The sequence below is a fragment of the Prionailurus bengalensis genome, chromosome X, assembly GCF_016509475.1.
Source record: "Prionailurus bengalensis isolate Pbe53 chromosome X, Fcat_Pben_1.1_paternal_pri, whole genome shotgun sequence".
NCBI lineage: Eukaryota > Metazoa > Chordata > Mammalia > Carnivora > Felidae > Prionailurus > Prionailurus bengalensis.
In genome coordinates, this window is record NC_057361.1 from 24,446,851 (window position 1) to 24,469,051 (window position 22,201).

General features: G+C 37.4%; 1 long non-coding RNA gene across 1 annotated transcript in view; it reads left to right on the forward strand.

Moving 5' to 3' along the window:
- LOC122477284 overlaps positions 1-21,639 on the forward strand; it is a 32,061-nt gene extending 10,422 nt beyond the window's left edge. The window contains exon 2 of the long non-coding RNA XR_006295671.1: positions 21,428-21,639. This is a non-coding gene — a long non-coding RNA (uncharacterized LOC122477284). The remainder of the gene's footprint in view (positions 1-21,427) is intronic.
- Positions 21,640-22,201: the final 562 nt, after the last annotated feature.

Sequence of the window (22,201 nt, forward strand, 5' to 3'; positions counted from 1 at the left end):
TTGCTTTAGAGCATAATATACATTCAGTAATAAGAAAATAGGATTTATTCCTAACAAGTATGAACTATTTTGTCAACCCCCAATAATTATAACACTTTGGAACTCTAGAAGGACGTAAAAAACCCTCATTTTACCTGAGTTATGTTCTTTCTCTTACCAAATACTTTGTCTACACTTCTAAGTGGAATGAAACAAACCCATAAGGATTGTTTTTTCCATACTTTTTCTGATCTTTCTATATTGGAATTTCTAGTACATTGGGAAATGGCCAAACATTGAAGATAAAATGAATAGCGATACAATTTACGTAGGCACAAGCTAAAAATTATGTGCGTGGTTATCAGGATTCACCTAAAAGAACAAATAGCACAGTCTAGTTATTAAACCTCACTCCCTTACCCTAAGGATATTGATTCCGTTGTGGAATTTGCACTTTTAAAGACTGTTGAGGTCAGTGGGAGCACCAGGGTGTGCCTTGGGAAGGTTTCACCCAAGCCCTCTCAAATCTCTTGTCAGTATTCCCTCCCCCCATATATATTATGGATACTGAATGATTTCTCATTATTCTCCAAAGTACCCTACCAACTCAGCGTCAACTTTTCAAATTTGAATACCTTGCCCACCATAATGGCACAAGCTAAGACCCTCCTATGCTGAGATGTGGGTGTGGCCATTCTCTCAGATGATTATTGAGGTGCCCTTGTGGCTTATGCAGGCCCTTGGTAATCACCGTTCTTTGATCCTATTCAGTTAGCAAAATCACTCCTTCCAATATGCATTTTAATTGAATAACTCCTTCATGTGAATGAATGAGAGAACTCTTTGAGGGTCCTGTCTATTGTAAGGATTGTGCCTAACATGGGCTGAAGATGTTAAAGACAGTTCTTGCTGACAAAAGTTTATGGTCTAGTGGGGAAGACATCTATGTTCAGTTGGGTTCCCTAGAAACAGAACATTTCGTTGCTTCTGAGGCAGAGGAAGAGAGTGATTGCAGTGTGGTTGCAACGGAAGCCTCTGCATATCCTATGGGTCTTCCACAGTTGTCCAAAAGTGAGTCAAGGGTCAGTGCTTTGTCTTCCCCCATCCAGCAGTCACTGGCTGTGGGCTGCCCCATGGGACATGGCATAACTGTGAACAAGACAGTTTCCTGCAGCTCGGGGCAAAGCCAAGTGAAGGACTCAGCTGTGAGGTGTCTGCTGCAGGATGGGTACATAGGCCATGAAGAGAGGAATGAAAGCCATTTGGAAGCTCTGGCAAGAACATTTTATTCCTTTGCCTCTTGGGGCATGCTGTAGTAATGCCATAGAATGTTACCTAGGAAATACTGTGAAATCTTAAATATTTGTTAAAAGGGGTAAAGATACTAAATATTATTGAGTACAAGGCTTTGCTCTATGTAGTTAAATTTTAGAAACTAGTTTTCTGAGGCATGCAGTTGAATCCATATTACAATTACTCCTGTGTAGTTGAATCCATATTACAATTTCTCCTGTTATAAGTTACCAGATCATCAATATTTAGTGAGCATCTCCTGTCTGTTTTACATAGAGAGAAAGGAAGGAGTTGAAAATCCAGGTCTGGAGTGTTTACATAGGACCTATTTTTCTTTAGTGGTTTATGTGCTTGATTCCAAGGTTAAGGGGAGGAGTTGGTGGGAGGTCATGGAAAGGACAAGGAAATGGAGCAGAGTAGTGTGGGGCCAAGTTCTCTGAACTCCAAAGATAATAAGACAATTGTTTGGGTTATATGAGACAAGGCTGTAGATGGATAGTGAAAGCTGGCAGAAGGCAAGACACAATGAACTGAGTGGTAGTGGAATGAGTTGAATGTAGATTTACTGGTATAGAATAAACATAATGAAAGCAGTGTTTCATTAGCATTAGCCAATCTGTGATTTGGACTAGTTGGGGGGACTAGTTTAGAATATTAATGAATTTGAAACTATAGAAATAATATATCCCAGAGCTCAATATTTACTGAAAGGAGGAGATTCATATAACACTATTCACTTTTATTTTACATGAAAATATCAATTTCTGTCCTAAATTCGAGGGATGTGCTATTAGTTTAAATTTTAAAGTGCTTTCTTCAGTCCTACTGAGGTGCTAGAAGCACTTTCTGTGTTTTATTTCCTGTGAAGATATTCAGTCAAGTTGAATACACTGAGACCATTGCGCCAGTAATTTTTTAAAGTAGTGGCTGTGTCTAAATGGACAGCCATTCATTAAATCACAGAAGATTTGAATAGGAATGAACTTGGTACACCTCCTTGCAGACATATAAAATCTCTCTACTACAACCAAATAATTATCCATTACCTGGTGTTCACTCTAATGAAAACCATCTCGACTATTTTTCTCCTCACTTGACTTGACATTTGACTAGATGATCAACTCAATTCAGTTCAACAAATACTCCCAGATTATGTACCTTCTCCATGCTAAATGCAAGCACCAGTCTGGAATGAGCAATTCACTCATTGCCAAAGTAATTAAATGTGTAAACTATGAAGTATTTTTAAAAAATCTGTCTTAAAAGAAACAAATAGTTCTCACCCCACCACTAAGTCTGCTCTAAAACACTGGATCGATTTCTTCTCTGGTCCTGGCATGTCTTTGGTAATTAAAAAAGTTTATGATATTTTTCAAAGACCAAGAATTCAGTGAAGATGATACTCCTTTTCCATTACAAGACTGACTCCCGTTGTGTTTATGGGTGTATATGTTTTATCTTTCAAGTACATATTATTAAGCTTATTAAGAGCCTCTCAGCATCTCTATTTATTGACTATTTTTTTTAATTCAGTATAACTTTAAGGCTCCAGGCTCATAAGTTGTTCTATTTTTATTGTTTGCATCATGCTATTTGCGCACAGTACGCTTTTCTTTTATCCTCATAGAGTTGAGTCAATTGATTTTATCTTTGCCACACAAAGTACCACATTTCTTAAAGTAGGTAGGTCATGTGATTTTAAATTTCCTACTCAAGAGCTATGTGGGTGGTATGGGAGATGAGTGATGCCTATTGAAACAGACTGTGCATCAGAAGTTATTTAAGTTTCATCTGTATTTGTAAGTAAAAGAAAGGAAATACTATTTCCTGTTCCCAATATGAAAATTAGCTTTAATTTCTTAAGATCATAATCAGAGAAGTTGTGGTTTATTGCTCTAAGCACCTTCCTTGGCCTCACCCCATTTCCTGGAAGTAAATATTCAAATCCTAGTAGATATGAACTTATCCTATATTAGTTTTGGAATTCATGCTAGTCCTATCTTATTAGTCATATTATTTGTTTTAATGTTACTATGACTGCGATTACAAAAGTATAAAAAGAATACATATGATAAAACCTGATCATGTGGCTTCAGTCCAGATTTTTGGATCTGAAAGATATTAAGAAAATTGAAGGTTCAGTTTAACTTCCCTGGAATCATTAGTTAAGTTGGAGAGTTTAAATATACCTAGCCATTATAAGTAAGTTACTACCACTCAAAGGAAGAATTACAGCACCCAAAGTATATATTTGTATATGCACAAATTTACTTTTTGAGAATCTTAAAAGGTAAGTGGAAATGATTTAATACCAAAGGATAGTATCTAAGTAAACTTATTTGTATAAGACCTGTTCCAACTTTATGTTGGGAATATTAAAGTGTGGGATAACTTAGGACAATGCACAAAATGCATTGAGTTCTAACCTCAGTGTCCAAACAAAAAATAGCTATATAGACCAAGATACTGGCCATTGATTTAATAAGCTTAAACCCACAACTACATGGCCCCTGACAATACTTAAAGTGTGCAGATTTTGCCTATGATATACTTCTGTCTCAATTTAATCAACTCTCTATTTCTTTGACCACTATGCATGAACTGAAATAACTTTGATTTCTGAATGCTAAGAATTCCCCACCATGGAGAAGACTGTTCTCGTAAGAATATTATGTGCTCCCCAGTCACCACTAGCTGTGTTTTTTTCTCCTCAAATTCTCCATTAAAAAATTTACTTCTGTGTGTGTAAATAGAATATTTGTCACCATGTACTACATCTACACCTCTACACTTCCACTACTTACTACACCTTGAATGTAAGGCTTAGATGGTGGGACCTCATCTGACTGGGTCGCCACATGTCTCTGGTGCCTAGGAGAATGTATGGCATGTAGTATTACTCAATAATGATCAGAGAAAAGGAGGGAGGGAGGAAAGGAGGAAAGAAAGAAGGGTCTCCCAAGGTATCCTGGTCTCAGCAAGATAAATTGAAAAAGGAGTTGGATGAAACAACACAATAAACCCAGCTGAGGACCTATAATGGCGTTTGCATTGTAAAGATTTTGTTCATGATGCAATATTATTTATATAGTAAAGATTGTGTCTATTCCATCCCTCAGGTTCACAAGCCAGGTTCACACAGGCTTCAACACATGCATTAAAATGCCAGGTCGGTTGATAAAACACCCTGAATGCTGCACTGGAAGCTTAGAACCTATAGCCAAAGGTTTTGGTTACCTCAATAATGCTGAAAACAATGTTTTAGGACCATTAATATGACAGTAATTTTTAACGTGAGTGAAGCAGAAATGGACTGGAATCTATACTTAGATAGCTACTGTATTTTTTAAAAATTACAAGGTGATAAAACTCCTCATACTTTTCAGCTTCATAACTTTCTTCTCTACACTTTTCCCCAACATGTAATTATTCATTAAGAGGAAGCTTTTTTTTTAATATATGAAATTTATTGTCAAATTGATTTCCATACAACACCCAGTGCTCATCCCAAAAGGTGCCCTCCTCAATACCCATCACCCACCCTCTCCTCCCTCCCACCCCCCATCAACCCTCAGTTTGTTCTCAGTTTTTAACAGTCTCTTATGCTTTGGCTCTCTCCCATTCTAACCTCTTTTTTTTTTTTTCCTTCCCCTCCCCCATGGGTTCCTGTTAAGTTTCTCAGGATCCACATAAGAGTGAAACCATATGGTATCTGTCTTTCTCTGTATGGCTTATTTCACTTAGCATCACACTCTCCAGTTCCATCCACGTTGCTACAAAGGGCCAGATTTCATTCTTTCTCATTGCCACGTAGTACTGCATTGTGTATATAAACCACAATTTCTTCATCCATTCATCAGTCGATGGACATTTAGGCTCTTTCCATAATTTGGCTATTGTTGAGAGTGCTGCTATAAACATTGGGGTACAAGTGCCCCTGTGCATCAGTACTCCTGTATCCCTTGGGTAAATTCCTAGCAGTGCTACTGCTGGGTCATAGGGGAGGTCTATTTTTAATTTTTTGAGGAACCCCCACACTGTTTTCCAGAGCGGCTGCACCAATTTGCATTCCCACCAACAGTGCAAGAGGGTCCCCATTTCTCCACATCCTCTCCAGCGTCTATAGTCTCCTGTTTTGTTCATTTTAGCCACTCTGACTGGCGTGAGGTGATATGTGAGTGTGGTTTTGATTTGTATTTCCCTGATGAGGAGCGACGTTGAGCATCGTTTCCTATGCCTGTTGGCCATCTGGATATCTTCTTTAGAGAAGTGTCTATTCATGTTTTCTGCCCATTTCTTCACTGTATTATTTGTTTTTAGGGTGTGGAGTTTGGTGAGCTCTTTATACATTTTGGATACTAGCCCTTTGTCCGATATGTCATTTGCAAATATCTTTTCCCATTCCGTTGGTTTTCTTTTAGTTTTATTGATTGTTTCCTTTGCAGTGCAGAAGCTTTTTATCTTCATGAGGTCCCAATAGTTCATTTTTGCTTTTAATTCCTCTACCTTTGGGGATGTGTCAAGTAAGAAATTGCTGTGGCTGAGGTCAGAGAGGTCTTTTCCTGCTTTCTCCTCTAGGGTTTTGATGGTTTCCTGTCTCACATTCAGGTCCTTTATCCATTTTGAGTTTGTTTTCGTGAATGGTGTAAGAAAGTGGTCTAGTTACATCCTTCTGCATGTTGCTGTCCAGTTGTCCCAGCACCATTTGTTAAAGAGACTGTCTTTTTTCCATTGGATATTCTTTCCTGCTTTGTCAAAAATTAGTTGGCCATACTTTTGTGGGTCTAGTTCTGGGGCTTCTATTCTATTCCATTGGTCTATGTGTCTATTTTTGTGCCTAGGAGGAAGCTTTTAAAAAAACATAGAATTTTCATCTTCACTCTCCTTCTTGATATTACTATATCCTCTCTGAATTGCAGAAGATCTCATGGTATACTTGAATTGACATTAGGATCAAGACAAGTCTGAGTTCCAATTTTAGCTTTAACATTTGCTAGCTGTGAAACCTTTGACAGGTCACTTAGTGTTTCAGAGTTTGGTTTCCAGGTCTCTAAAGAGAAAAGAATGGCTACCTTTAGGATTATTGGGAAAAGTAAAAATATTATTTGTGAAGCATATAGTGCAGTGGTAGATAAAATATACAATAAACAATATACAATAAATGGTGGTCTTCTCGGGCTATTTGCACCCTTTCATGATTTCATCCACTTGCATGAAATGGCTATAAATACCATTTTTGTCACCACTTACTACATTTATACCCCCACCTTGGTCTCTCTCCTAAACTCCAAACACATATGTCCAACTGCTTATCTGACATCACCATCTACTTGACATTTGTCATTTACCTTGTCCAAAACTGGACTTATCTTTTCTTACCCAGTCTATTCTACTCAGTTGTCCCATCTCAATTGATGTAAGTTTTACCCCTCTATTTGTTTAGGCCAAAAATCTTGGAGTCATTCATCATTCCTATCCTTCTCTGACATACCACATCCAGTGTGTCATCAATCCTTGTTGGTACTATCTTCACGCGCATCCAGAATTTAAGCACTTCTCACCATGTTTAATTCTATTACCTTTGCCGGAGCCTCCATCATCTCTTTCCTAAATTGCTGCAGTAACCTCCTAAGTGACTCTGTGTCTCTCCCATTGCCCTCTAAGATCAGCTCTCCATACAACAGCTAAAGTTGTCCTTTGAAAAAGGTATGCAGATGATGCAAAGCTTACTGGTTTTACTCAGAGTAAAAGCAGAATACTTTTAATGGTCTAGAGACAGGGGCCTATATTAATTCTTTGGCTTCATTTCCCCTACTTGTCCAGGCTTTTCCAACTTTCTTATTTCTCTCTATCCTCACCTTGCTATTCTTTGAACACGACAAGTAGATTCTTGCTTTAGGACCTTTGAATTGGCTGTTCTCTTTATCTGGAGCATTATTTCCCAGAAGTCTCCAGGCCAACTTTCTCACCTCTATCATTTTTGGCTTTTACGTGTCATTTTGGCATTTATGTGTCATCTTCTCCATGAGACCTACCCTTATCACACCCTCTAAAATTGCAACACACCCACCTCTACACTCCTGATCTCCTTGTCAGCTTTTACTCTAATTTTTTTAGGCACTTCCTAGCTTGTAACATTTTTTAAAAGTTACTTCTTTATTATACTTACTGGTTATCACTACAATTTTAGCTTCACAAGAGCAGGGATCTTTGACCATTGAGTTGACTGTGGTGTCCCAAGTACCAAGAACAGTGTAAATTTGGTGAAATTTTATTAAATAAATAAATATTGTGAAGATTTAAATAAGGTGATGCAGTTAAAGTATTTTAATCCCACGGCCTGGCACGCATTAGTGGCTCAGTAAATGTTGGCTATTATTAAGTGTCTTATGGTAGTTAACTTACATGATGTACACTAAAAATTCACTAATGAGCATCATGGGAAGAGAATATCTTCTCTAGGTATAGACAATCACATCCCATTTTATTGGGTTCATCTAGTAAAGGACAAAGAAAGGTATACAAATATTCAGCAATAGTTGAGAGCTCAGATGTGTGGGTAAAATCATTTAAGACTGATCTTTTTACTTTATACAAATTAAACTACATATAATAAAAGCTTGATGGCAATTAAATATTATCCAACATGAGAAAAATTTAAAGTTTATTTATTTTTGAGAGAGAGAGAGAGAGAGCACAAGGGGAGGGCAGAGAGAGAGAGAGGGAGAGAGAGAATCCCAAGCAGGCTCTGTGCTGTCAGTGCAGAGCCTGACGTGGGGCTTGATCTCATGAAAGGTGAGATCAGGACCTGGGGTGAGATCAAGATTCAGATGCTTAACTGGCTGACCCAGGTCCCCCCCAACATGGGAAAAATTTAAAATATTGCAATAAGATGGTTTAGAAGATTACTGAGATCTCCCCAAGAGTTAAGAAGCTGACAAAAAATGATATTCCCAGTATGCATTTTAGTGAATAACTAATTTTCTTTTATTTTATTTTTGTAGATTCCCATGAGAGTTTGAATTGTTAAACATATTTAAAATTTTTGTTTCTTTCCCACATTTCATAAATAGAAAAAAATAATTTTAATGAGGTATTCTTATGTGTATCACAAATGTAGGTTTTAGTGTGTAGGTTTCAATAGAAAACAAATACTTGATTTTTCTATCTTTATTTGTGAAAACATTGAGGAATAGTTATAACTGGAAGCCTTTTGTAAGTCAAAACAAAAACTATTATTTCTGACTATTGAATGGATGTTCTCATTTTGTCTCTTTCCCAATCATCAGTTTCAAATTCTAATAAAATACATTCATTCTTCTATATTTCATTCATATAGCTTAGTCTTTTCCAGAGAATTTACAAATGTTTTACTGCCTGCCAAGCCTTGTGTAATTAAACTAGATGACAGAATGTGCCCATAGTTTATTCTGTGGATCTCTGACTACAGATGCAGAGATTTACATTAAGTCAGGGGTAAATGATACATTTGTATATATTTCTGCTTCCACTAAAAATACTTTAAGGATGTTGACTCTGGAATTCACTAAACAGGAGAATTGTGAATAAATCTACTGCCATTTTTGCTTATTCTTTCATTCTCTTGGGTGTTCTTCATACAACTTCATTTCCTATCTCCAAGCTTAATATGTTCAGATAGTCACCTCTTCCTGCCAAAGTTCATCATTTTTTTTTTACCACTAGAAAAAGGGTGAGAAATGGCAGAAGGAGGGGAGAAGAGAAGAATGGCAAACTTCACATTATTGTCTAGATGCCACTTAAATCTAAACATTGTAAGTTTTCTTCTAACTATTTTAGAAGAACCACTTTTTCTAGCATTTTATTGCCACTCATGCCTACTTCACTTTGTTACTCCTCTGCTGGTTGTGGGTGGCTGGAGTTTGACTATTTCAGAATAGTTACTGGTGGGTGGGTTCAAAAATCTCTAGTGGGTTGAGAAAAAAGCCATGTTTATATAGATAGTGATCCTTCTATTAAAATCCTGAGAGTGAGTAATATTTAATGGCTATGTTCACCACGCAAATAGCAGAGTCCATCTGTACAGGAACCAACACTATCTGAAGAGAATTCCATGGGGTCTTTGTATTCCTATAAAGCTTTTGTGTGCACGGTTCTAATCTCCAAAATTTGATTCTTTTACTTGGTAGACAAAGTTTCTTTCCTGAGAGTATGATGTGGGCCCGGATGCCTACAGGTCTATACAAGTACAAGATGCTATAGATCTGTCAAGTCTCTGCTTTCCTACCGCAGCAGATCAAAGCACACAGCATTAAGGCTTTGTCTACATTGCTTTGACTATAGATGTAATACATTTATGTTGATTGGCTTTATATTGTGAGTACCTGTGGTAGTCACATGATCCGCTTCGATTCCAAGTGACTACATTCTCTTCTTTGATTTGAAGTCTAGTTCTTTTATATTTTGTAATACAGAGCTGATAGAGACCAGTGATGCTGTGTATACATCAAAAGCACCATTAAATTCAGCAAACACTTTGTGTATGGCCAAGCCACCAGAAATAATGAGGCTCTCAAAATATAGAATATTTTTGCTGGTAGTTCTGAAAAGACCACTATACTTGAAGTGATATTTAGATTGTAATAAATTCTAAATAGGTATCATTATATTCTCATTTCCTGTTTTCTGTATTTGAGAAAATGTCTTACCTTAATCTTTACCACTTACCTTAATCTTCAGAGATTGAGTAATCATTGCTTTTCATGACCTACTTTATTAAAACAGTACTACTATCAAATCATGGGGTTTGGGTAGCTGCAATAATGTGTACAGCTGAATCATAGCTTTTGTAAGCAGAGAGCTGATAATCAAATTACATATATTGCGTTCTAATTGTCATTCAAAAATTCAACATACTAGGACAATTAAATGCCTAAATGACTTGAGATAGAGAGCCCATTTAAAAGAACATTTTACTTTCGTTTTATTGGCAAGTTTTAAGACCAAAATTTAAAAAGCCCAAAAATGGACATAATTTAGGATGTGCATTTTAATGAAGAAAGTAGAGGAAACGCTAAATGATTTGGGAAAAAATGATATAAGTTCTATAAGTGATGTAACTTCTGTAAGTGATGATTTTTTTCCTGTTCTTTAAAGAAGGAAATAAAGTTACATGTAATGGACGGTACCAATTTCAGACTGATATTGAGATGGGAATGTCTCTAATAAGTGACATATTTTAATTTGAGATTTTGAATCTAATATAACATGCAAATTGCAATAGTCCTTAATGTAGAAAGGGGAAAAATGTAGTGATTGAGTTTGGGGAAATTGTAAATTGGGCAGGATCTAGCCAGCTGCAATGATGAACAAGGCTTCCTTTATTATTGCCTCAAGAAAAGCTATTGAGTGGCTAGCACAAAGTAGCTGCTTGAATGCGGGAATATCCAATATCCCTTTGAGAGACGTATTTGATTATACATTTTTCCTTTACCCTCTTTTTTTCTTTCTAGATCTCCAAGTTCCACAAAAAGTTCCCATGATCACTGTTGTTGTTATCCATGGTTTTGTTTTTTGACCTGTAGGTGATACTACTAACAACTGTTATCTATGTAAAACGATCTTCTCAGTCTTTTAGTTTATACCTGATCCTGATGTTTCTTTGTTTAAAATCCTCCAATATGTCCTTGGTGCTTATAGGATTAACTGTAAATGCTTTAGCCTGACAGGAATTTTTTTTTTTCTTTCTTTTTTTTTTTTTTTTTTTTTTTTTTTTTGCTATCTAGTTTAAGAATTCTTTTTTAGCTTTGTTTCACACTCTGGTCAAAATGACTTTTAACCATGCATATTCTTTTACTGTGCTAAATACATAGACACGCACACACACACACACACACACACACTCCCACATACATATCCCTCTGTACTATATCCTTCCCACTAATTTTTACCTGGAAAACTTTTACTCATCCTTCAATACCCATCTCCAGTATCTCCTCTGTTAAGCCTGACTCAACTTCTCTAGTAGTATGTGCTATCCAACACCATTCCCTGTCATCTCCAATGATCAGAATGCAAGTTCCTGCTAAAGGACTTATTTTATTGTAATTACTTTATCTGTCTCTTTCTCCTACTAGAATAGAACCAGGTCATAAAGACCTGGTTTTTCTCTGAAAAAAATTAGCCGAGCATGTAAGGCTCATAGTAACAGATCCCAATGAATACTTGATTGAGTGAATGAATCTTTACTTGTGGCTTTTGCACAACCTGCACTTGTGGGTGCCAATTCAATGTGCAGAGTTGGAAGCTGTTTGCAGCTCTTCCAGTTAGTTTTATGGTCTGTCAACACATCCTTGGTTGTTGTACACTCCTCACTGATAGGATTTTTTCCAACAGTACTTGGCTTGGTTATAGTGTTCAAAATCGTTTTTTACCATGTCTGTTTTTTCTCCTCTGCTTGACTTCATTCTCTCAGTTTCTGTACAGCAGGCTGCTGAGACATCTTGTTGTTACCCATTCCCCTCATATGCCTTGCCCATCCAGGTAACTTTGTGACAAGAAAGGCTTGGAGTCTGGCCAGCTGCCAGCATCTTGTTGCTGGTGATCCTGCATTACAGTAGGCATTTGAGTGGTGAACCTGGGCATGCTGCCATAGCCAGCAGTGAAGGTGAATGCATTCCAGTGCCAATAAGGACTAAGGCATGAAAGTAAATCCGTGCAGAATTGACTTTGTCAGTACTTTCTAGTAAAGGAGATTATACATGCAAAGTGCACTGTTAGCAGTAGGCATTATTTTGTAACTTGTAGTTCTAGATGAAAGAACACCAATATTCTTCACCTTAATGGGTGTATTAGCAAGAAGTTGATGCTAATGGAAAGTACCATACCTTGTTGCATGTGTTGCTTTGCTCTACTCAGGGATAGAGAAGTGAATAATCCATAGTCCTACAGATCAGTGCTTCTCCAACTTGAATTGCTTGTAAATCACCCAGGGGATTTTGATTCAGTAGATCTGGGATACAGCCAAGGTTCTGCATTCCTCACAAACTCCCAGGTGGTACCACAATGCCAGTACTGCTGCTCTGAAGACCTCACATTGAGCAGCAAGGATGCAGAGGGACGAGTGCGCTGCTCAAAAAGAAATGCTGCCTAATGGGCACGCCCTGTATATCTTAGTGCCTCAACAATGCTACAGGATGACAAGAACATGCCCTAACACAAGGTAAATCAGTTCCCCCATCACCACTTCATGTTATTGCAGATTGTTCCTGACAGTGGAAACATGCCTGAGTTAGTGTTCTCCCTCACACAGAGCTCTTTAAGTTCTTTGTGGAGAAGAGAAGAGGTTGGCTACCCCCTACCCACAATCTTTCATCAGAGTGATTTAGTACATTAAAAAAACAAATCATTCTCTTAGGGTTTGAACATCTTAGCTACAGAGGAAGTGAAGTTCAGTTGCTGAGAATTTAGGGAGTCCGCTGAATTGCCACCAGGTCAGCTTTTTCTCCTAATTCTCCAAGAGAGCACTAGGAAAGCTCTGCCATATGTGGGCACTGTGTCTTAGGTGCTGAAGGTACAGAGGCATAAAGCATAGTCTCTTCCCTGAGGGAGTTTACGATTTACTCCATTAAAGGGTCACTTTTTAAAGCCTATTTTTGTCTTTATACTAATAAAAGTACAATAAAAAATGCTGCTTACTAACCAGATGTTGCTAGGACACTAACATAAGGAGAATATGTGATATATTTAAGGCTAAATCATGACACACATTTATAATATGGTTAATAGAGTTACAAGTGGCAATCACATGCCACCTCCAGTCTGTAAATCATAGTTTCCTAGCACTGCTTTAAAAACAAAATGTGACCGTGGGCTAAATGCTGTGTTAGCACAAAGAGTACTCTTCTTGTCAAAACACAAAGGGTGTCCCAGAGTTTCAATTCCCTTTCTATGTATCAAATTATATACTATTTGGTTAGCTGCTAAATTTGGCCATCCATCTAAACTTCTCAGAGTAGAGATGAGAGAGGGAGCAGATAACTGTAGACCATGAGGTAGAATGCGGTAAAGGCCAGAGAAGTGAAACACAGAAAATGCCGTGGTTGGCAACAGCCCAGGGACCAAATCCAGCCCACCACCAGTTTTTGTAAATAAAGTTTTATTGGAACCCAGTTGTATTATCTGTGGTTGCTTTCATGCTACAACCATAGAGTTTAGGAGGTGTAACAGACATTGCATGACTTGCAGAACCTAAAATCTATCCCTGTAAGAAAAAGTTTGCTGACCCCTAGAACCTAACAAGTAGGCTCACTTTTTTTTAAATTATAAATTGGCACATAACATTGGTACTTTAAGGTGTACTGATGTATGTGGCGTCAGGGCCAGGGAACAAAAGGAGGCCCTCCAAATGTGGTCCCCCACTGCTTTTCTCAGTCTCCTTCACTTTGATGGACCTCATATACATGTTGTTCACATCCAAGTTCCATCCACCCTCCCTAAAACCCTGCCTCACAAACTCCTGCACCTTGACCTTCCTTTAAGGATAGGGATACACACAAAAGCACTGGGGAGTCTGTCTTCAAGGAGTCAACCAAAAGGAGAGACCCATAGGGCCTCCTGGGCAGGACATTTTAAGTTTTGGAATACCATACATATGGTCTGGAAAGCAGGAGACAAGGGCCTTTGGTGCGCACACCTCCTTGAGTCTTTTGGACACTTTGCCCCATGGGCAGTGGCTTGGTAGGAATAGGGCCAGAGTAGATCCTCCAAAGGGAATGGATAGGGCAGGGCCTCTATGCCTGGGTCTAAGGATAATACCACTAAGAAGTCCCATATAAATTTAATTTAACTTGGAAGCTGGGCAAGGGAAATATTAAGGAGTCTTTTAGTTAGGTGTGATATTGTGATTTATAATAAGAAATATATATGAGGTCTTCCTCCCTGTTTCTGGCACAGAGCTCCTAAGATCTTGGAATGTCCTAAGTGTTGAAAGTGATAAAGGTGTATTTTCATGAGGTGACTTTTGGAAGGCACTTAAAGATGCAGGCTGGTCACCAGGAGAACCAAACCTGTTATTAGAGGGTTAGAACTTTCAGGGGCGCCTGGGTGGCGCAGTCGGTTAAGCGTCCGACTTCAGCCAGGTCACGATCTCGGGGTCCATGAGTTCGAGCCCCGCGTCGGGCTCTGGGCTGATGGCTCAGAGCCTGGAGCCTGTTTCCTATTCTGTGTCTCCCTCTCTCTCTGCCCCTCCCCCGTTCATGCTCTGTCTCTCTCTGTCCCAAAAATAAAATAAAATGTTGAAAAAAAAATTAAAAAAAAAAAAGAGAACTTTCAGTCCCTGCCCCCCTCCCACCTCCAGGGAAGGAAGCCGGCTGGAGGTAAAATCACTTGCCATTGGCCAATGATTTAATCAATCATGGCTATGTAACGAAACCTCCGTAAGTACCCAAAATGAAAGGTTTGGAAAGCTTCTGGGTTGGTGAGCACATGGAGATTTGGGAAGAGTGGTGCTCCTGGAGAGAGCATGGCAGGTCTGCACCCTTTTCCCATGTTATGTCCTACACATCTCTTCCCTATGGTGTTCCTAAGTTATATCCTTTTATAATAAACAGATGATCTAGTAAGTGAAATGTCTCTCTGAGTTATGTGAGCTGCTCAAGCAAATTAAAAGGGCCAAAGAAGGAAATTGTTGGAACCTCTGATTTATACCCAGTTGGGCCGAAGCACCTGTGATGAGCTGGACTTGTCACCTGTGTCTGAAGTTGTGAGGAGTCAGTCTCGTAATACCGAACCTTTCACCTGTGGAACCGACACTATCTCCAGGCAGATAGTGTCAGAACTAAGCTGAATTGTAGGACCCCCCAGGGATGAGAATTGCTTGGTGGTATATGTGAAATCCCCCTCTCCACATTGTGATTAGGTGTGTAAAACCCAAAGATTAGGCTTTGAGGATTGTGAGAATTTTGTTGTGCCCAAATGGGGAAGATAGGTATTTCAAGGAGACAAATACTTTGGAGCAAAGTCAGAGATGGAAAAGCTTTAAGCACTGGTGGGGAGTAGCTAGGAAAGTTGGATATTTTTACCTATGAAAATACATACTATCTCACAGCCATCTCTTATGGTCAGTATAGACATTTTTCTCTTCAGTGAGTGGGAAATTGAACTATATTTAGTTAAAATCAGAAGCTGGAAACCTCAATACCTGTTTTAATGCCAATACTATTGTTGGAGAGAAAAAAAAATATTATTGTACCCTTCAAGATTCTTCTGGCTGGTCTAAGAATTAAATTGATATGAGACAGATTAACAGGAGAAAATAAAATTTAATAACATAGGTACAGAGAATTCACATAAACATGAGATTCCCAAGACAGCCAGGCAAAATGAGGCATATATGTCATCCTGAAGTAAGGAGAAAGGAGTTGGAGTCTGTGACCTCAAGGGAAGGAAAGCAATTCACAACAAGATGAAAAAGAGCAAATATTTGGTAAAATGTTTGCTGGGACATACAGAAACAATGAGACACAGAGAAGAAGTTTAGCAAACAGCCTTTGCTAAATTCCTCCCTGTCTACCACACCTACTTCCTATTATAATGTAGTTATCTATGGTTGTAGCTTCCTTCCTGGAGAAGGTCTTCCATCCAAATCATTTGCAGCAGTTGAGAGGAGGTCAAAATTTCTTCCTGAGTCTTTTGGGCCTTGTTTGTCTTCAGTGCAAAATAATCTGCATGCCAAAGTGGCACATCTTAGTATGACTCTTTCTGACTCTCTCTACACTATCAACTACACCTTGGGCAAATCTCTTAGTATTTTTATCATCAATTTGGAAGATCAGAGGCTATTCTAGTCAAGATTTATGATTCTTAAGTGTATGGAGAGTATCACTGTTAATAATGGGAATTTGTTGTATGCTTTAATGTGTTGGAGTGGAATTTGGGAGAGAAGGGAAAGAAGAGCCAGCTGTAAGTAGAGAACCCGTATTCAGTCTAGCAAATGGCTCAAGTTGCTTTTATTTTAAGGTTAGACTTAAATAAAATGACATAGTTAATTAGTGTCTGAGCTGCAATTAGAAAATAATCCTCATGACTTTGGGCCCTGCGTTGCTTGTCCTCTATACTAAATTCAATAATCAGCAACATGGCACCAGTGGGAAATAGGGGACATATGAGATCAGTATTTTTCAAGTCTTGGTGAAAACAATAACCCCTTTGTGCACACTCCAATATGCTGATTCCTTAGCCAAATACTAGGGACCCTGGTTCTGACAGTCTGCACAAGGCCTGGGAATCTGCGTGTTCACATTTAGAAAGTACCGGTGGAAATGTGGGTAAAGATGGTCCTTGAATTCACTTAGAAAAGCAGTGGATTAGAATGTACTGTATTTTCTTTCCTTTTGGATGGTAGCTCTCTACTGAAGTGCCTTTAGTATGTTGAAGATCTAAGTTATTTCTCCAGGGAAGATGACTGACTTGTGCTGACCCATCCACATTATCTTATCTGCCCAGTTCCAGTGAGGTCTATGGAGTACCCATATATGAGGACTGGAGCTAGGGAGTCACCTCGGGCCAAGAAACAAAAGGCAGTTTTCTGACCTTCTCTGATTTTATCATTGCCATACTCTAACTCGCTGAGCTAACCAGCCACAGTTCTATTGGAACTCACCATGGAGACAGATTAATTTTAACTCAGAGAACATGGGCTTTTCAACACAAGTTAAATATAGGCTGGCACAGAACATTACAGAAGCGTTAGGTCCTCAGAAATTTTTTTTTTAGCTCCTAAACTTTGAGCTGCTACTAATGTATGCTCCTCATACTTTCTCTTGGTCATTCTCATCTTTTCTTCATCCTGTGATCACTGAAATAGAGCAGGCAGAACTTCACCAGCAAGAAACACAAAGGGCATCCATAAGCAAGTTTCTCCTAAAAGATCACATTGAAAGTGAATGGAAAGTACAGGCCATATGTCCTAGGTTCTAAGGTAGACCCTAGGCTCTTGTGCTTGTTGTTTGTGTTTTCTTGGATGAAGATACTTACCTTAAAGAAATATCAAATACATTTTGAAATAGACTTCCACAAAACAAATGCTCTGAAATTTGACCAAATGGAAAAATTTGGAGGCAAAAATACTGCACAGTTCCATCTGTAATAGTTTTTATTTTTCCTGGAACTAAAGAGAGTACACACACATACACACAACTCCCACTTTTAGCAGATATTTCATTAAAATACTACTCAATGTAAATGTTGATGAGGCTTTTTCAAATAGACAAATTACACTTATACCTTATTCTCTTTCATGATAAGACTACTAGTTGGCATCAGTAATATTTAGTACTCTTGATAAGAATATCAATTTTTTAAAAGTCAATGACTTTCAATGATGGGATCACATCCATATAAGTGGGTTCTACAATAATATTGGGAAATGGAAGATGAAATGTAAGGCTGGCAATAGCAAAATATGTATGACCCATATGGCAATATGTGTTAATATTTCAAAAATACTGATAAGTTATGAGTAATAAACTACAAATACTTAGATATCTGAGGTAAGAAATATTTAATGTTTGGAATACCAGCCTCCTTAAGCTACATTACAGTAGTAGTTGTAGTTAAAGGTGAAGGCCCTAGAGGCCGTTGCTTAAGATTTTGTTCTAGCTCTGTGAACTTACAGACTTCACATAAACCCTGGTATCTGTTTTTTCACCTAAATATGTATGAGTGAAACTACTCATAGGGTTGACACCGGGATGAAAAGAGATCATCTACATAAAGGGCTTAGTGCAGTGTAGTAAATACTTTTTAGCCAAAGTTTCATCATTTTTTCTAAAAACCAGTGCTTAATGGATGTACTCTTTTAATTGAGATGTCTTATCTCCATTGTGCATATAAACATATGCATTAATTTGCTAAAGTCAATTAATAAAAAATAAGTATAACTGCATTTTGAAACAGCCCTATAAATAATAAACATGCTTCCAAGTTCTCAACTGAATGATAAAAGCTATCAACAGGCCCTTGTCCTGCTGAGTTTCCCTATGAAGTCAAGAGCTCAACTAGCCTCTCCAAGGCCAGGGAAGCTTGAAGGTCAGACACTGTATGTTTAGGGGTGATGTCCACATTTAACTCTTAAATGCAGACCACTCATATTTGTAGCTGTGTCCATTTCTGTAGGATATGAACCATCTTCTACATTTGAAACATTGACAATATGAAAAAGGTAATAATCACACCCTATAATCAGACTCAGATCTGCTAAATTAAAGACAGAAAGCAGGGTTACACAAACACCGCCTCTTAATGATAGAAATTTGACTGTGAGGCCCCAGCCAGGTCATTAACGGCTGTTCTTCCAACAGCCATCAAGGTGGATTATGCTTAAAATATCCCAAATACTTAAAATAATAATCATAGTAATAATGGCAAGAATTCTGTTTAAAGTCTTATATATCAGTGGTCCTTTACTGATTTAAATCTTTAGGAAAGTTGAACTCCTGTGTGCATTTCTTCCTCCAATCCCTTGTTTTTACTATTTGACAAAGGAGCATCCCCAGGGAATTTGACAGATTCACATATGGAGCTTGGGATGGTTGATCCTTATGTCAGATACAAATATCTGTGGACTCTTGGGCAGATTACATTTATGTTTTCCTGATGTCTATCAGCCCCATCATGTTTTTTTTTCATAAAATGAAATTAGAAGGTTCTGATAAGGTAGACTTCTCACAGGCTTTATTGGTTATCACCTCCAATTTTTTATAGATGTTTAAAAATTGTTGATTTGTTCTTAGATCTTTTTACAGATCAAATCAAACTCACTGATTTGTTCCTTCCTAGAATTTACATTAAAAAGTTCCATGGTTTTCTATACATAGTATAAGCATTTTTTCTTCGTGGTTGAGCATTTTTTCATAAGCCTTTATTCCTTTGCCACTTTAGAAAAATATCTAACTTAAATTGGAATGGATTTCAATGTAAAGTAGTTTGAACCATTGTAGTGTATAAAAGAGATATCTATAAATCACAGTGGAAGAATGCATACAGAGCTAAAGAATATAGAACTGCATTGGTCACAGGGAAGTGCTCATAAACTGTGAAACTTTACAATTTTCTTCCTTTTCTTCATTTGAAATTTGCATTGCTTTCCTCCCAGGGGATTTCAAGAGATGCTTCAGAGAACTTTAAAACTTTCAATAATGTTTTAAATACCTGGGGAATAAAAACAAAAAAAAACAATAGTAATAATATTGGAGGAGGAAGCAGTGGAAAGGAACAGAGAATAGGAGCAAAGAGAAAAACAAAGTTGACTCAACAAAAAGGTAACATCCTCAGGTGCTATGACGGCTGATTTATCTATAGTCTGCTTTTCTAAAATCTTATGTCTATTTGGGTTTAAGCCCCACAATACCACGTCCCACCCTCACTCCACACCTAACACCAGTTATACACTCATTTTGGACAAGAGGCTATCAATGATAAATCTTTACTATTCGCCATACCATTATCAGTAGTTACTTTCTAAATTCTATTGAATAAAAGAGCATATAATTCTGTTAATATTCTTATTCTTGAAATATTTCAGCTCTACCATATATTATCAATATGTTCTTATCTTTAAAATGAGGATAATAATAGTACTGACATCAAAGGCTTGTTTAACAATTTAAGAGTTATGGGGCGCCTGGAGGGCTCAGTAGGTAGAACGTGCGACTCTGTCTCAGGGTTGTGGGTTTGAGCCCCATGTTGGGTGTAGATATTACTTAAAAAAAACTTTACAAAAAAGAAAAGAGTTGGCTCACATAAAGGTCATGCAGCAGAGGCTAGCTCATAGAAAGTGCTCGATGAATGTTGTCGAGAGAGCTCTTTCAATGGCCTCACTTATTTTTAAATTCTACGGTCTTTTGCTATCAAATTGGTCTTAGGAAATACAAATGGCAATAGTAGGGGCCTTTCCTCTGCTTTGTCTAGAATAGTTATAGAACTGAACTAATATTTTGAAAGTTCATATGTTAATAGATTCAAGTAATTTGCATGGGAAAATGGCAGTAGATAAATTACCTTTATGTTCTACTCTTAAACTTTTGCAAAGCATTTTAACAGAATTCTCAAAATGGGAAGACAGGTTAGACTCATGTTTTCAATTCTCAATACAAATCACTGTTATTACTAGCATTTTTTATCCCATTCAACCATCCAGTACACTTGGGAGGCCACTTAAAAGCTGTTAGATTAAAAAATGGTTTATGTCACCCTCCCATGTCTTTGACATCTCCATTTTTCTGGAACCTACAGAGATAGGTGAGCACTCCATGCCAGTACTCCAAGAATAGATATCTTTTTTTCCACACCTGTCTCTTCTTGTGTATGATTCTACCTATCTCCTTGAGACATTTCAGTGGTTCAGTTTCTACAAACAGGATTTTATCAGGACTTTGCTTTATGCTTTAGACTTGAAACTTCTTTGGGGATAGTTACATCTTACCTGTTCAAGGTGTGAAACACATAACTATCTGATTTTTCCATGCAACTCAGATATACAATGATTCTAAATTGAAGTAAAAGAGTACTGTTGCCTCCAAATTTTATCTTGAATTGTAAAATAATAAGGATTGAATATTTGGAGTAGGTTAATATACACAGTACATGGATTACTAGAATTATTCCTTTAAAGTGTATTATATTACAATTATGTATTTTAACAAAAAAGCTCTTAGGAGAGTCATGGTGTAGGGAAGTTATCTTTATAACAGTGACCATTATACAGTACTCCAACATGACTTTGGGTTAATGGCACTTTCTGGTGATCTGGGTGACAAAAGTTACTCTAATTGGATTGGACCAAATGAATATTCGACCAAGAGCAAATTTCATTTTCAGCAAAATTACCAAGGAAACTAAACTGTAAAAATATTTTTATAAAGTCTTTGTGTTTCATATTCTGAGATTATAAAGTTAACCTTTCAATTTATTATTAATAGAGTATTTGGAAGCAAGATTCCACATTAAGCCAATGAAAGGCTCTGTGGGTAGACTACAATGTGGGGAGGGCCCCCGTGTTTCTGAGGACAGTTTGAGATTATATTGTGGGTGGTGAAGGGGAGGGTACTTACAGTATGTAGACACACCGACTCAGCAAGAATGTAACCCTGCTGGCTGCACCTTCTTTTCCCCACAGGGAATCCCAGCAAAGCAAGAAGGGGTGAAGTGGCTGAGAAGGGCCAGTGCCAGTGGTATGTGACTCCAGGATCTACTGAAAGAAGTTTGCAGGTCCATTTGTAGATCTTGATCTACACATCAGAGACTCAATAGCTAATTTTACTCACTAAGATAAAGGTTTTATTTATCTGAATTTAACAGATGCAATAAAATTATTTAAATTAATCTTTACCATATGGCTCTCTTATCCTTTATATTATTTCATACACTTTTAAATCTATAAAAATCGTTGGTAAATAGAGAACATGATGTAAAATGTCAACTCTTACCTCTTTTAAAGAGATTAGAGTAGAAGATGGTTTTGTTTAACTGAGTTGTGCAACAAAAATACCAATAGCTGAGTATAGCATATAATATTTATGAAATAATTGTGATTGTATAACTTTGCTTCTCTTCATAAAATTTATGCCTAATTTATAATAAGGACTATCATATTGAGCAAAAGAAGTTTTGATATTCTTTAAGTGTTCTTACACAGTGGTTACCTGAATCTATGAGTTAACTTACATTGTGTTTAACTTGTCTTCACTGTCCATATCCCTTTTCCCATTTTAGTTGTTAATACAGTCTAGTCCCACACTTACATTCCAATGCATTTTTTGAAGATTAGTTCTATGAAATATTCTGAAGGAAAAAGAAAAGGGTTGTTTGATCAAATAAGTTCAGAAAATGCTAAATTCTGTATCTTCTACTTGCATGTTCATAATGAACATAGGCATACCTAAAAGTTCTG